The sequence below is a fragment of the Hyposmocoma kahamanoa genome, unplaced genomic scaffold (genome assembly GCF_003589595.1).
Source record: "Hyposmocoma kahamanoa isolate Upper Pololo Valley unplaced genomic scaffold, ASM358959v1 296, whole genome shotgun sequence".
NCBI lineage: Eukaryota > Metazoa > Arthropoda > Insecta > Lepidoptera > Cosmopterigidae > Hyposmocoma > Hyposmocoma kahamanoa.
The window spans coordinates 4,944,958-4,960,012 of NW_020653780.1; positions in this window are offsets into that span (position 1 = coordinate 4,944,958).

Below are 15,055 nucleotides of genomic sequence, written 5' to 3' on the forward strand. Positions count from 1 at the left end.
GTCTCGTGGCCTTGTGTATGTATCGATACTACTGTAACGTTGAGTACATGGGAATGGTGCGAATACTGCTAGTGTGTTGATAATATACATATATGATAGAGATAGAAGATCCCTAACGTACCTACACTAAGCGTGTCAAACAATGTTACCCACAATTACGAGATCACGGGCAATTCCAGCCTAGATCCAGCGATCCTAGTGAAATACACGATTTATTCTTATTTTATTTTTAAATGTAGCCAACCCTAAGCCTGGTTAATGTTGATTCAGTGTGTAGAGGGCAGCCCATTAATTATGACACAGACGGATCTTGTTCAGTTGCACTGGAGGCGATATTCGAACAAAAGTTTATAGCTTGATGTGCTGTTGGCTTAGAAGACTTAAACTTTTATCAAGTGAAAATAAAAATACAACTTATCAATATCAAGAAATGTGCTAGTGAATACTTTGTTTTTATTTAGCTTAACTTAGTACTGTAAAAGATAATTTCGTTATAAAATATATTTATTACAGTAATCTACTCGAACCACTTATTCTGCGCAGACACAGTTGCGGGCACCAGTTAGTATTTTATAAAATAGTATGAATAGGCAGTAACAATATTGGCTTCTTTTCAACTTGTTTAATATATTGACTCGCTAGTTTTAAGACGTTTCAATAATTTTGTACTAAACTGCGTGAAAAACCGTCCTAATACTATTAAATATTTCTACTAAATAAGAAATTACAACAAAGTCTTAGGAAATAAATAAAGAAATTCTGTTGTATACCCGCCTAAATATGTACACATGCAAGCAGGAATCCCTAGGATGCCAGTAAACTAGCTGCTTTATAAGAGCACTGTTAAAAAAGAACATCGTTTTCTAGACAGTCGATAAACTCCGTACCTAAACTCTGATTTTTGCATTCTTATAGCAGATAGATATATGTATATCTGCAATCTAAATGTCGTAAGTAAATTTTTAAATAATATACCTGAAAATACTATAATCATGCTAATATATTCATAGTATTTATATTTTCATTGTCATTCAATAGAATCATGTTAGCATATCTTTTTCAGAAACAACATTTCTAGGAGAAATGCGTAATGCTTATCTTCTGACAAGCGTTTCCATTAAGCATTATCCGTACTTAACAATGACAGCATCTCCTTTAAAATTTGTGCTTTATTACATCGTCTTTTGAAATCTATACTTCAGACCATTGTTGAAAAAAAAAGAAGATACTACAATGGTTTGAGCTGGACATGGCGCAATATTATGCAGAATACATTACGTGATCGCTTTGCACTGGAACGAGCAAAGCATTTTACTTTTACAGTTCTCCTCGGCGCACAGTTCATTTGAATACATGATCGTCGTTCAGAAATACTGGATTATAGTAACTTCTTTACGGTTATTATTTGATGTTTAATTCGGGACTTAATCACGTATAAAACATATTTTATTTACCTCGACGTTTCGGACATTTTGCAATGTCCATGGTCTCGAAGGGACTGAAGAGGCGGGTGTCAGTATCTTCTAGCCGTGCGAGTTTTTCTAACTATCCGTACTTAATCTTCATTATTTATTTGTGCACTAGGGTACTCACTAGACCGACACACAATACTCACGATATCATCATTCTTTACGGTTGCTTAATACGAAATTTGAACGTTCGTGATTTTGTGAAATACGCTATATAATGGACGTAAATTTAAAGCAGAGTTTATCGACCTGAAGTGTTTCTCTCAGTACATTTCAACGATTAAAATTATTTAAATTTTATGGAGACAGTAAAATTGTCTTCATCATTCGTGCTTACAACCCATAGGAAGCAAAGTGATATAAATCACTGCCTCCAGCAAAAAATGGAATGACGACTTATATATTGCACCATTGGCTTTAGCGTGTCCGATTACATAACATATCAATAGAACATCTCTCTAGCAGTTTCCTAACGTCGTTTTTTGGTCTAATGTCGTTATTGCACTAAAGGCATAACTCACTGTTCGTAACGGCATAATTTTAGTTATCGGGCATATTTTATGAGTCTAACGGTACAAGTGTTCTCAACTCAAAAAATACATGCAAGTTTAACGAATAAGTACAGATATATTTTTACATAAAGACACTTTTCGTATTGTTCCATAATGACTGGGAAAAAGAGTAGGACTAAAAGCGACTATTGTCTTATTCCACAGTGTGCATAATGGTATAATTGAACATTCCGTTTGTTCCACTGGATACGATTGGTCATACCCGTGACTATACCGTGTTGCTATTGGTTAATAGTTTGCAACAGAAAACTTGTCGTTTTATTCCTTTAACGATTTTGTCTTTTATTAATGTGGTTAGTATGCTTCATCGCGTCTCGGTTTGGTCCCAAAGGTTTGGCATCAATGTCAACCCTTTTATGTATCAAGTCATCATTCTTGGAAGCTCACGTCTTGTTTCGTCTTGTGATAAGTCGTGCGAACTACCAATATTGTTTGAGAATGTAGTGATTCCTATGTCAAATCAGGTAAATAATCTGGGGCTTATTATTTACTAGACGGCGCCGGCGTACCGCCGCCGCCGGGTATTTCCTCGCGCCGCGGCTGCCGACAAATGCAATCGGCGCGCCGCGCGCCGTTCAGTTCGATCAGGCGCTCCAATCGTACTCACGCGCACGCTTCCGTATTGTATGTGAAAATGGTGACGCCAGAAAATGACTTTTTTAAGATAAAACTTTTTTTTTAAACTTATAAGGTTCCTGTGCACGCATTTAATGTGCAATCCTTCTCGTGTGCCCTCAGGGTAGGTAGGGAGGGTCACTACAATCAAAACTGACGTAGAAAGATATGGTGCTTATCCCTGTGTGCAGTAACGCCTCACCTTGGAAAGGATCCCAAGCTTCCTTGCTGCACGTTTGGCCATGGATTCAATGTATTTGCCATAGTACAAATTGGACGACAGGTCCATTCCAAGTAGTAGTAAGAGACAGTCGGCTATTGGTATAGATAGGTATATCACGAAAAGAAAAAAGAAGCAACCATGCGCTTAGAGGCACTTTGCACGCGCGCCACTTGGGTTGGTTTCGGCTCATCTCGAAAGACCTATACGCTCGATTGCTGTTTTGTTACTATAAATCCATGTTTCGTCATTTATTACTATGTCCTACACCAAATTTGACGTCCCTTCATCTGGTAAGCATGGCATTGCAGAGCACAGCTTTGTCACACCCAAATGTTTGTGTAGTATTGATTGTATTTGACTCATGCCTATGCCTAAAGATGATCGAATCTCATGGTATGTCACAATGCCTGTCTGTTTTGATCATACGGCGCACAACACCGATGTTTTTGTTGTTCACAGCAATGGACGGGCGACCATCACGAAATTCGTCACCATTCCGAATTCTGCAAACCAGCTACAAATAGTCGTCTTGCATGGTGCTTCATCGCCAAAAGCAGTTTGAATTACACTTAAAGTCGTAAAAAACGATACTACAAAAATTTTCAAGAGTTAAATCCATGATGATGTAGACAACCAATTTCAAAAATGACGCTAAAATGTAAAAACAAGTGATACTCAGATGAAACAAAATATATTCTACATCCAAAGAGTCCCATTTTCAAATGTTGTAATTACTTTTTAAGTAGTGTTTAACTGCCTCCGTGGCCGAACGGTTACCTTGCCGGACTGCCACGCAGAGGTCCCAGGTTCGATTCCCGGGCCGGGAGAAATAATTGTATGGCCTACAATTATTTATCTCGTGAGTTCGGGTGTAATTTGTGGTTGTCTATGTGTGTGTCCATGGCACCCGCGACACAGGGTTTCCCTAGTGCGAGCCAAGTTGAGTGTGTGAGTTGTTATTATTATGTAAGTGGCCAGTTCCGGAAACTTGTAGTGCGCCCTAAGTACAGTTAAGCATTTATAAAAACTCATGAACACAACTCGAAAAAAACTTCAAAAATATATAGAAAATATGAGTGAATACCCAACCAATACCTATTAAACGAAAAGCTAGAAATCATAAAAGTACTAATAATAAATGCGAACAACCAATAATCAGTAAAAGAGTGCTTTTTTGCCTCTAAAGTGTAACTGTAAAGTGTCGATTTTGAGATATTACTTTTTTCACTCGAAGCACTGATATTATGAATAAAACGGGAAACGACGACCATTAACAAAAAATATTCGCCAAAGGGTCGTTCGAGTAGTTAGAGTATCTAGTAGTTAGAATATGTGCCGCCTGTCAAAGAATTTTTCATTTCTAGTCTGTCGCGTATAGTAGGTTTGCGCCGTTATTCCCCAAAAATTTAAATTTTAGATTTAACTAACATGTTTTTTAATTCTTTTTATTAAGTATATCAAGTGACGGGACAAGTCGTGCGCCAATAAGTCGCATGTGATATATGATAAACCTCCCGTGACATATTTATTGCAGTCGATTTAATTATGTTGTCATATCAATTTTATTTTTATTGCGAATACTGAATCGGTAAGATACCGCACGTTCTTTTGTTTATTTGATAATGAACGATTGTTATATATTTTGAAGATCACGGATAGCGATATGAAATTGCGTAATTCTCTGTACATTACCTTAGCCATCGGCTGTACTTAACCATCGCTACGAAAATTGTAATCGTTTCCATTGCATCGTTGTAAAAAGACGAAACAAAAATGGCGGGTTTTTGTAGTTAAAGTTTTTACATAAATTAATTTTTTTTAGTTATTATTTACATATTTCGAATTACTCTCACGTAGTAAAATAATTGTTCTCCTCACCTTTTTCCAATAATGAATATGTCGATACCTCCAATTAACAAACAATAGTCTATGTGCTTGCGTCGTGTCTTTGTACTTGGTCTTTCAACGACTTTTTAGTCGTAGAGCCATCTATGAGAAATCTATTACAGATTTATCACCCAGTTAGTACCTTTACAGCTACCAGTCCTGGCGAGAGATGTCGCTATTCGCTGTATTTTAAACTTTTATTGAATTGATATTCAATTTTTTTTGTGAAATTACTCCACTAGTTTGTTATAATTATTAATACAAAGATCGAACACTCAGAAGAAATTCCTTCGATCCAGCCGGATTCGAACCGACGCCTTCTAGCTTACCGTGCCAGACGCTATACCAACTAAGGCACGGATCGAACCAACGGACCTCACGAATTATATTCATATTCATATAATCATTGCATTACATGGGTAGGTAGTAGTAGTAGGTATACAATTTGTTGTGATCTGCCATGTAACCCTGCAGGGCACCGCAACATTTACATTATTTACATAATACTACATAATATCATTACATAATATCCACTTGCAATTTAATAGTTTACATATCCTTACAAATAAAATTCTTACAAATACAGTCAAATAAGGTCAAGTGGAATAATTAATAAAATTGAAATATGTCAATGGTAAGATTAATTGTCAATAAAAAAGAGAAAAATAAATTACATTAATTAAATAGATTACAATAATTAAATCGATTCAAAAATTTAAACAACATTCAATATAATAACAATGACAATTAAATAAAATCTTAAATATAGGATAAACTTCCAAAAAACGCAATCAAAACTGTAAAATACTAAATAAAATTTATTTATTTTATTTTATTTAAATTTTTTAAATTTTATTTTTTATTATTTAAATCATGATTAACAACTCAATCTCTACTCTCAAAAAACTCTTGTAGTGTGTAGAAGGATTTTTGTATTAAGTATTTCCTTAAACTTTTTGTGAACTTATCAATGTTAATCTCATTCCTGATAATCGTTGGGACTTTGTTATATATTTTTAAACACATTATAAATGGGCCGGAGCTATGCATTATCAATTTTGAAAGTGGAACAGGTATTTTGTGTCTAGGTCGCAAAGGTCGCTTATCGGTCAGTGGCTGCTCGTTTGGGAAAAGGTGATTATGTTTTCTTATAAATTTGCTCATCTCTAAGATATAAATTGATGGCAAGGTGAGAATATTAAGTTTTTTGAAATATGGCCTGCAACTGTCTGTCGACCTAATGTTGGCCAATATTCTCACACATTTCTTTTGGCACACAAAAAGTTCGTTTGAACTCGAACTGTTTCCCCATAATGTCACTCCATATCGGAGTCGGAAATCAGCGAAAGCGTAGTATGCGCTCATTGCGGTTTTAAGATCTGTGACCTTTTTTAGTTCCAAGAGGTATGTAAAACTAGCCAACTAGGAGCATATTTTTTGGATATGCGCTTTCCACTTAATGTTAGAGTCGATATCTAAGCCAAGCAGTGTGTATGTGCTTACACATTCCAATGGTATATTATTATAAATGAAATCAATACTAAGACCACGCTTTTGCTGGGGATGATATTGCATAATTTTAGTTTTATCTATATTTAATTCTAGATTGTGATTATTTAGCCAGATATTTACTTTATTTAGGATAGCGCTAAGCATAGAGTTTAATGTATGTTCATCTGTTACCGGGAAAACAATTGATATATCGTCTGCAAAAAGGACGCAGTGTTCGTTAATAATTTTAGGTAAATCATTTATATAAATAATGAACAGCAAACAACCGAGCACACTGCCCTGTGGAATTGATCCTGTCATATGAACTTTGTCCGATTTTATGTTTTGGATCCATCTTGTTTGGGGATCATGGAAATCTATTTGGACATATTGTTCACGGTCGGCGATGGACGATTGAAACCATTTGTGTGTCGCTATTCGCTGTATTTTAAATTTTTATTGAATTGACATTCAATTATTTTTTGTGAAATTACGCCACTAGTTTGTTATAATTATTAATACAAAGATCGAACACTCAGAAAAAATTCCTTCGATCCGGCCGGATTCGAACCGACGCCTTCTAGCTTACCGTGCCAGAAGCTATACCAACTAAGCCACGGAACGAACCAGCGGACATCACGAACTTTTCTATGTGCTTGAGTCGTGTATTTGATTTTGTCAACGACTTATTAGTCGTAGCGTTTTATATATATTATTATGTCGAATTTTGTACAAATTCACTTAAAGAAGAATAAAGAGTTAAGCAAATACATACATACAAATATTACTACAAATGTGAAAGTAAGCGTGTACTATAAGAAATGTACCAATATTCCAATTAAACGTAAGCTCAAATATCCGTAATTCCGAAAACCGATTTACACTAAAACCGGTACACTTCGAGTAATTTTGATGCTTTTCACAAAGACAAAATTAGCTTTTGTTTTGTAATCTTCCTAAAAATTCGAAATTTGAAAAATTTGAAAATTCGAGCTAACGTTATTTCAGGCAAATGTTTTTTCTGAGTTCTGATAGGTAATCCCTAGCCATAAAACGAGTACAATAATATTTTGTTAGTTATTGCTAACGTTTAATAAAAATTCATTTTAAAAATAAGAGTAAAATCAAAGCGACTTTACATTTTCTTTGTTCTAAATATTTCAATCGCTTGTGGTTAGAACAATTGAAAATGACCATTTCTTTTTCTGAGGATTTTTTATGAGTGTTTGATCTTTGTATTAATAACTATAACAAACTAGTGGAGTAATTTCACAAAAAAATAATTGAATATCAATACAACAAAAATTTTAAATCACCGAGAAGTTTATATAAGTTTCTTGAAATTGACGTTACGGGTCTCTGTCCATCCATTGCGCATGCAATGTGTAGAAAAATGACAGTTAGCTATTTGATTATTTTGTGTGCTTTTGTAATTTATATTTACGAGTCATTTATATATAAATTAAATACTATACAACTGTACAAAATAACACTTTTATGAAATATGAATATAATATTAAAAATATGATACAAAATCTTGTTTTTACACTTTACTGCAGTAATTGTTACAAGTTATTAAACGAAGACTGTTGAGCGATTGACGCTCTGTATGCGATTTTAACGCCCTATAGGTGCGGACACTTTTTAGTACGAACCCGACGTCTCGCCTTGGACAGTCGATTTTATAAACACAAAAAAATAGAGGTGAAGAGCAAATTATTATAGTGATACAAAAAACCAATTGCGGAAAAAGACTAGAATCTTCCACAGTAAAATTGTTTTTTAAAATCTGTGTGTTCGATCTTTGTATTCAAAATCATAACAAAATTAGTGGAGTTATTTCACAAAAAAATGTCAATAAATCTTCTTTATGTACGTATACCACGAAAGGTTTTCTTGTTCTATACTATAATATTTAAATATTAATAAGTTAAAAACAAAACATTGTACGAGTAACTACACGATATATTCAAGCACAGACGTTAATCAGAAACATAAAACAATAAAGTTTCCTCGATAGATAAAAATCACGAAAACACATCTAATTTTCACATTTTTTCCATTTATTCTCGAAATGCTACGGGTTATTAGGACAAAAATTAGATAATTAATTATATTTATGCATGATCGACTACTGTTGTTACGGATTTTTTTAATATTAATATTATATATTTATAATAAGTCATGTAAAACATGTAAATGGTTTCGTCATACCAATCGAATAGCCCGCGAAAGCGGGAATAAACTAATTTAAATGTTATCCAGCACATAATAAGAACCAGAATCGTCTACACGGTCTTCGCTCTATTACCGATGAAGTTTCAATCCTATTACTGATGAAATCAAAATTCGTAAGTTCTAAGTGCGCTTATGCACATGAAAGTAATATTTTTTATTTTACCGTCCAACATAGGTAGGTAATTCACAAACTTACCTTCGACAATTAGCCATGAATATTGATAATTTACGATGAAATGATATTATTAATAAAGCGTAGGGTGGGTATAGATAGATTAACAAATCACAAAATCACTCTGCAGTTTGCATACGATCGATTCTTCTGTGATTACGCATTATATGAACAAGACTTACACCTTCTTACACCTATCCAGGGGTTAAAAACAAAAAAATACTATATTATATAGTCATAGCCAAATTTATTTTTAATGTTATTCGAACCAGGCTTGCCTCAACTTGCAAAGCAATCCATAAACGGCTAGGCCACGACGGCTTTACTACAGTTGGTTGAAATTTGTATTCTGTATTTAAGTAAGAACTATACGTTAAAGGTCAATTTGGCTTAAAAACTTTCTTACAATGTCATTCACTAATGGGACGACGACCAGGGAGTCATACCAAAATAAATTTTATGGATCACAAGTTAAAGTACCTACTTCGCATATCCAATGTATGCCATAAACGCTTTGTTGCCGCATTACGTTTCAGAACGCGCCCGGCTGTTATCGTAGTTAAAAGTCAGTCGAAAACGCGAAAAATGCCTACTGTGCTGTTAGAAACTGCAAAAACACCACAGCTGTGAGAAGATAAGTACACAGAGACGCTTCCTTCCATAGTTATGAATTTTGTAATCAGAATGTGAGTAATTTATTTTAAAATTACTTCGAAGTCTGCAATCGTATGCCAATAGGGTTGAGTACTTAAAGGTGCCGTTATTGGCAAAAAGGCGAGATTTTAATGAACTCATTTACTTACATAAAATCATACATTCTATGGTGGATTGTCCCGATCTTTTAAGCCAAATTAATTTTAATGCCAAAGTACCTACGTCTCCGGGTGCCGAGAATTTTTCGTCTTAAAGACTTATTTTATCATGCTGTGTACAATGTTTTTGGAATGAGGTCTAGGCTATTAATGTATCAAGCTGTATCTGTTACCATGTGATGATTACATTGTTTGTGTACCCATAATATAAAATAAATAAAAATAATATAAAGTCAATTATTTTCATTTTGAATGAATTTCGAAAAAACAAATACGCGAACGAGTGTATGCCGCGTGACTCGTAATACTAAATAAATAATTGCTCATGACAATTCTTAATACCTTCGAAAATGTTATAAAAATATTTTATAAACTTTATTGTTGTTTTTTTACTTTTTTTTTTCACAACATAATAATAAAGGACTTAATTATCCTATTCTGGTATCATTTTACTATATTAATATTTCACGGCTTCTTATAATCAACAAATACATGAAAAATCATTATTCTAAATACGTGCTGCGTCCGCGCCTTCGATTTAATCGATCGCTTTAGTGCCGAAGGAGGTTTCCCATCACTAAATAACTCTTGTAACGTCATTGGAGGTACAAAAAATGTTGCACGCTTGATTTTCACACAGATCGCTGTACTTGTGGTGTCTGTTTAGATATATGGTAGTCTGCATTGTCCTAGTTGCAGCTTCCGATCAAGGTTACAATATGGTAATGTGTATTGTAATGTCATCAGATATTCATGGTGTACTAAATTTCAAATCAATAGGACAAGTAGAAATAAAATAAATATTCATTTTTTGACAGATCCCTACACTAACAGAGAAAAGACCTGATGACCTTAAAACAGCTGAACAGAAGTTCGTCAATCATATTTAAGAACTGTCGTGATTAAATTAGCCTTGACAAAATACTGCTTTGCGATTATTTCATCCACTTGGACGTTACGATGCCACAAACAGACATAAAGGCAGACACAAATACACAGACAAAGGCATCAACAAACTGTTTCCAGTTTAGCGGGAGATAGACTTCTATAAAATGTATACTTTTTGAAAAATTAATATATTAAAAAAATATTGTTATCAACTCACCTTTTTGCGTTGGGGGTTAAAACTGAACCAAACGTACTAACTAATTGAAACTTAAAAGGTATCTTAGAACATAGATCGAAATTAATATTTACGGCTTTTTAATTTTTTCTGGAGAACAGCAATAACATTTGGAAGACAAAACGCTTCCAATCTAATTTTCTCATGAAATCCAATCGGTTAGATTTCCGCGAAAGCTGTCTGTTTATTGTTTTAGATGAAAGTTCTTAGATCTCCTCAAGTCGTTAGGCTTTGTGACAGCTTGTCAAAACATTTTCATGTAACATTTAAACAAATTTCGGGCTATATCATTTAACTTCTTTTAATTAACGTCAAACTTTTATAATGCTCATTATATTGTACATAATTACTAAACTTTATTTTTTGAATACCCTGATCCTTTATAGGTATTTAAAAAATGATTAAAAAAAATATTTTTCTAAATGTATCTTTTATGTGTCTATTTGTTCTTAAATTAATATCCTGTGTGTATATAGTAATTAATATATATATATATGTAATTAGACTTTGCATTAAATTTCGGTAAAGAACTTTTTCAATTTGAATCATATCCCAGAATCTAACTTTGCGTTAGATTAGCGTTCAAAAAAGAAATATTTCAATTCCACCATCTTTATTCTCTGTACTAATCAAGATTTATTGAGTTTCATTACGAATGCGGAATGTGCTATTTATGCGCTTAAGTATGTACGAATAAGGAAAATCTGAACCTGAGCTCAACGGCATGTTAGTGAGAAAAAGTCAAATATTTGCTACTATAATCGAGGGCTGTAGCTCAGATGCATTGCAAGAGGTACTTTTAATAATATAAAACGGGATTAACTTCAAACTTTGGTTTATTTCACCATTTTTACATAATTTTACTTTCAGGTTACAAAACAATCATCTTAATATTTATGTCAAGACCTTTCCTTGTTTTCTTAGCGTTCCAAATACAAAAACTATAATTATTATCTATGTTCAGCCAGCAGATTACTCATAGAGTACAGCCTCGTCTACATCCCTCTTCCTCACAGCTGAAGGGGTGAATATCCCTAGCTAGTGCTCTACCTATGATAGGCAACACACATAGTGATCAGCCTTTACTACAGACTAGCCACACACTGCTCGGAAGCTATCAACTTACCAAGTAAACCACCGAGGAGGCTATGGCTTTGGTCTGCCAAAAACCTATCTAAAAGGACAGACCATGATCACATCCTAAACAAACAAATCAAAATATTTTCACTAGTTAGCTATCCTATCTAATCAGGGAACCTGACTAAACCCTAACACTTTATTTTATCGACCCTAAACTGGCTGAACGACCCTAATAAAAATTCTAAACATCACTACAAGCTCCTAACTATCTCAGCCTAAGCTATCTCCAACGTGGATGCTGCCACAACGACGACACAGGCTTGAACATCCATCGGACGATCACTGGGTTACATCACTATTGATCTCCCAGCTGCCTTAGTCCTCATTTTACAGCTATCACGTTCCAACAGCTTCACTTACAATCTTTAAACAAACAAAAACCAACCCACGTATAACGTCAACAACATATTCTAACTACATATTCCAAGACACATATGGTATGAGGGTATACCACATGAAGAATTTCTAATAATTAAATAAATATATTTTCCCAGAATGCAGACAGTCCTTGATCAACTGGAGGATGAGCATGAACTATTCGCACATACAGGATAATATATCTATCAAATTGAAAAAGGAAAACAAAAGTAAATTTTATCTATATGATGGTGTATCTTCTCCTCCTTTCCTTCCAAGTCTGCATGTACAGGAAAATATCAATTTTTCTCCAAATAATCCTCATAACGTCAATGTAGTTTCACATGAAAAATAAATATAAAAAATTAATTAACCTAGTAGAAACAAACACATTAAATTCCCTCATATAGAACTTTTTCATCCTATTCACATGGAGTAGATTCTGCCTACACAACCTTTTCCTATTCATACCTAATCTGCACATAATACAATTAATCCTACTCAACCAATTCACTACCCTAATCTTCGCGTAACACACCTCTTAGATAAAGCAATCCTGTCTTTCTTGTCAAACATTCGCTTTTGCTTTAATTGTAAACCACCTACAAATTGTTTACGACAACTCATCGAAGCTGCTCGTTTTACGTAGTTACTTCGCAAATTCACCACATTACTTACGCGAACACGATTAGAAATGTCGCTTTCCGAATTGTATTTCATATATATTTTCGGCAGAGCATTTTTATAATTATTATTTACATCTATATCCCGTTTTTGACGCAATTGACACGTCTTGTCACTGACATCAACTTCGTTCATAATTCTCGACAAAACCGAAGAGTTTTCATACTCCGATCTATTTAGTGAGAAATTATCAAAACTTTTTGATACTAATTTCAAAGATTTTTCTTTCTTTGAGCCATTATCTGTCACGGACTTTGACGAAATTTGATTGTCAATTTCCACTTTTGACAACTCGTAATTACACTTTTCCAAAACCTCTCGACCTAGAACCAAATATTTTTCAAGATCGTCTACAACCAGCAACTTCGAAGGATATTCCCTTCCATTAATCATTAACGACACTTTGGTGGACGACTGCACATTTATTGGCGTTGCATCCACTGTGCGTAATGGAAAACTTGGACTATCATCGATACGTAAATGTAACTTTTCCGCAAAATACCGAGAAATTACTGAAACTGAAGCATTAGTATCCACCAACGCCTCGCAACATACATCATTAATAAAAACAGATATAAAAGGTGCCCTATCTACGCTAGAACTATCAATTGTAGACAAATTTTCTACATGTTCAGTTGCGCTTTTCTGACAATCACGTTGAGGAGATCCCGACGAAGATCCACTACTATGTGCTCGTGAATACCCTTGACTTGGCGTATCCTGCTGCACAACTGGTGCTTGCGGCACTTGATAATCCGACTGCTTAGACTCGGGTCTAATTATCGGTGTAGAGACATCCTGTGTTTGCCAACAGTGAGAATTCTCCGAGTGACAGTTTACTGGCAATACAATATCTTCTCTACTCACATTATAACTGTGATTAAATACATCATCTACTTGTGTAATTGTTTTTCTCAACTCTTCTTTAGATAAATACAAATTACTAGCCAGCATCCATTTAAAATTGGGTAACAAAGACTTCAAAAAATGCTTAACAAACTGAACATCTTGAATATTTGCTTTCATCGCTAACTCATTTAAACTATAAAAATAACTTATAAGCGATTCACTATGCCCCTGTCGCCTATAATAAAATTCTCGGGCGTAATCAATTTGTGAGGGAAATTCCTCTCTCAACCTCTGTGCAATCACATCATACGACACGTATGAAGAAGAATACGTTTTGTACCATTGCAGAGCTGGCCCCTCCAAATACAATGCAAACACGTATTTCTTCTGCACATCAGACCAATTATTTAATATACTAATGGTCTCAAATTGGTTCAAAAACTCATCTACGTCGTTGAATCCATTAAACTTTTGCGCCGACATATTATCATACATATTTTCTCCTCGCACTTTTTACTGGCACCAAATAAAAATTAATATTAAATAAGTATAAATATAAATTACGACCTTTTATTACGCATTCCTGGTGGCTTTGTCGTAACAACATATAAACATTTTTCCACGATGGACTTTTCTTCATCGGAATCCTTTCTTCATTAGTAAGCTTGCGTCTAACTTTTGCAGGCTTGAATTACATTATATTTCTTCTTCGTAAAAACATATAAAAATATTTTCCAACGGCGTTCGTGCCTCCACCATTTATAATCGAGGGCTGTAGCTCAGATGCATTGCAAGAGGTACTTTTAATAATATAAAACGGGATTAACTTCAAACTTTGGTTTATTTCACCATTTTTACATAATTTTACTTTCAGGTTACAAAACAATCATCTTAATATTTATGTCAAGACCTTTCCTTGTTTTCTTAGCGTTCCAAATACAAAAACTATAATTATTATCTATGTTCAGCCAGCAGATTACTCATAGAGTACAGCCTCGTCTACACTACTCTATTGTTTGGAACTGAGAGACTGATTGTCCGCTCACACTACGAGTAATCCCACATTTAAGTTTGTATGGGGATGATGACGGTTGGTGCTAACAAGAAATACATTAGCAGTTTGCGCTAGCTGACTTATATTCTTTATTTGAAGTAACAAATATCTGAAACATATTTTTTATGCTTAAAAACGAATTACCACAACGCACAATCAACGAAAGGGAAGATCTAAGCCGTGTTACGAATTCCATATATGTTTTTGGCATTAAATTTCCAATTATTCTTTCAATGACAGGGTACTTGATATTACTATAAAATTTACAAACTTTCTCAGTTTTGTTATTAATTTGTTATTATTTATCCATTAAGCTTAATCACAACGGGCAAGACCCCACTAGAATAATTAAGAAATACACACAAATAA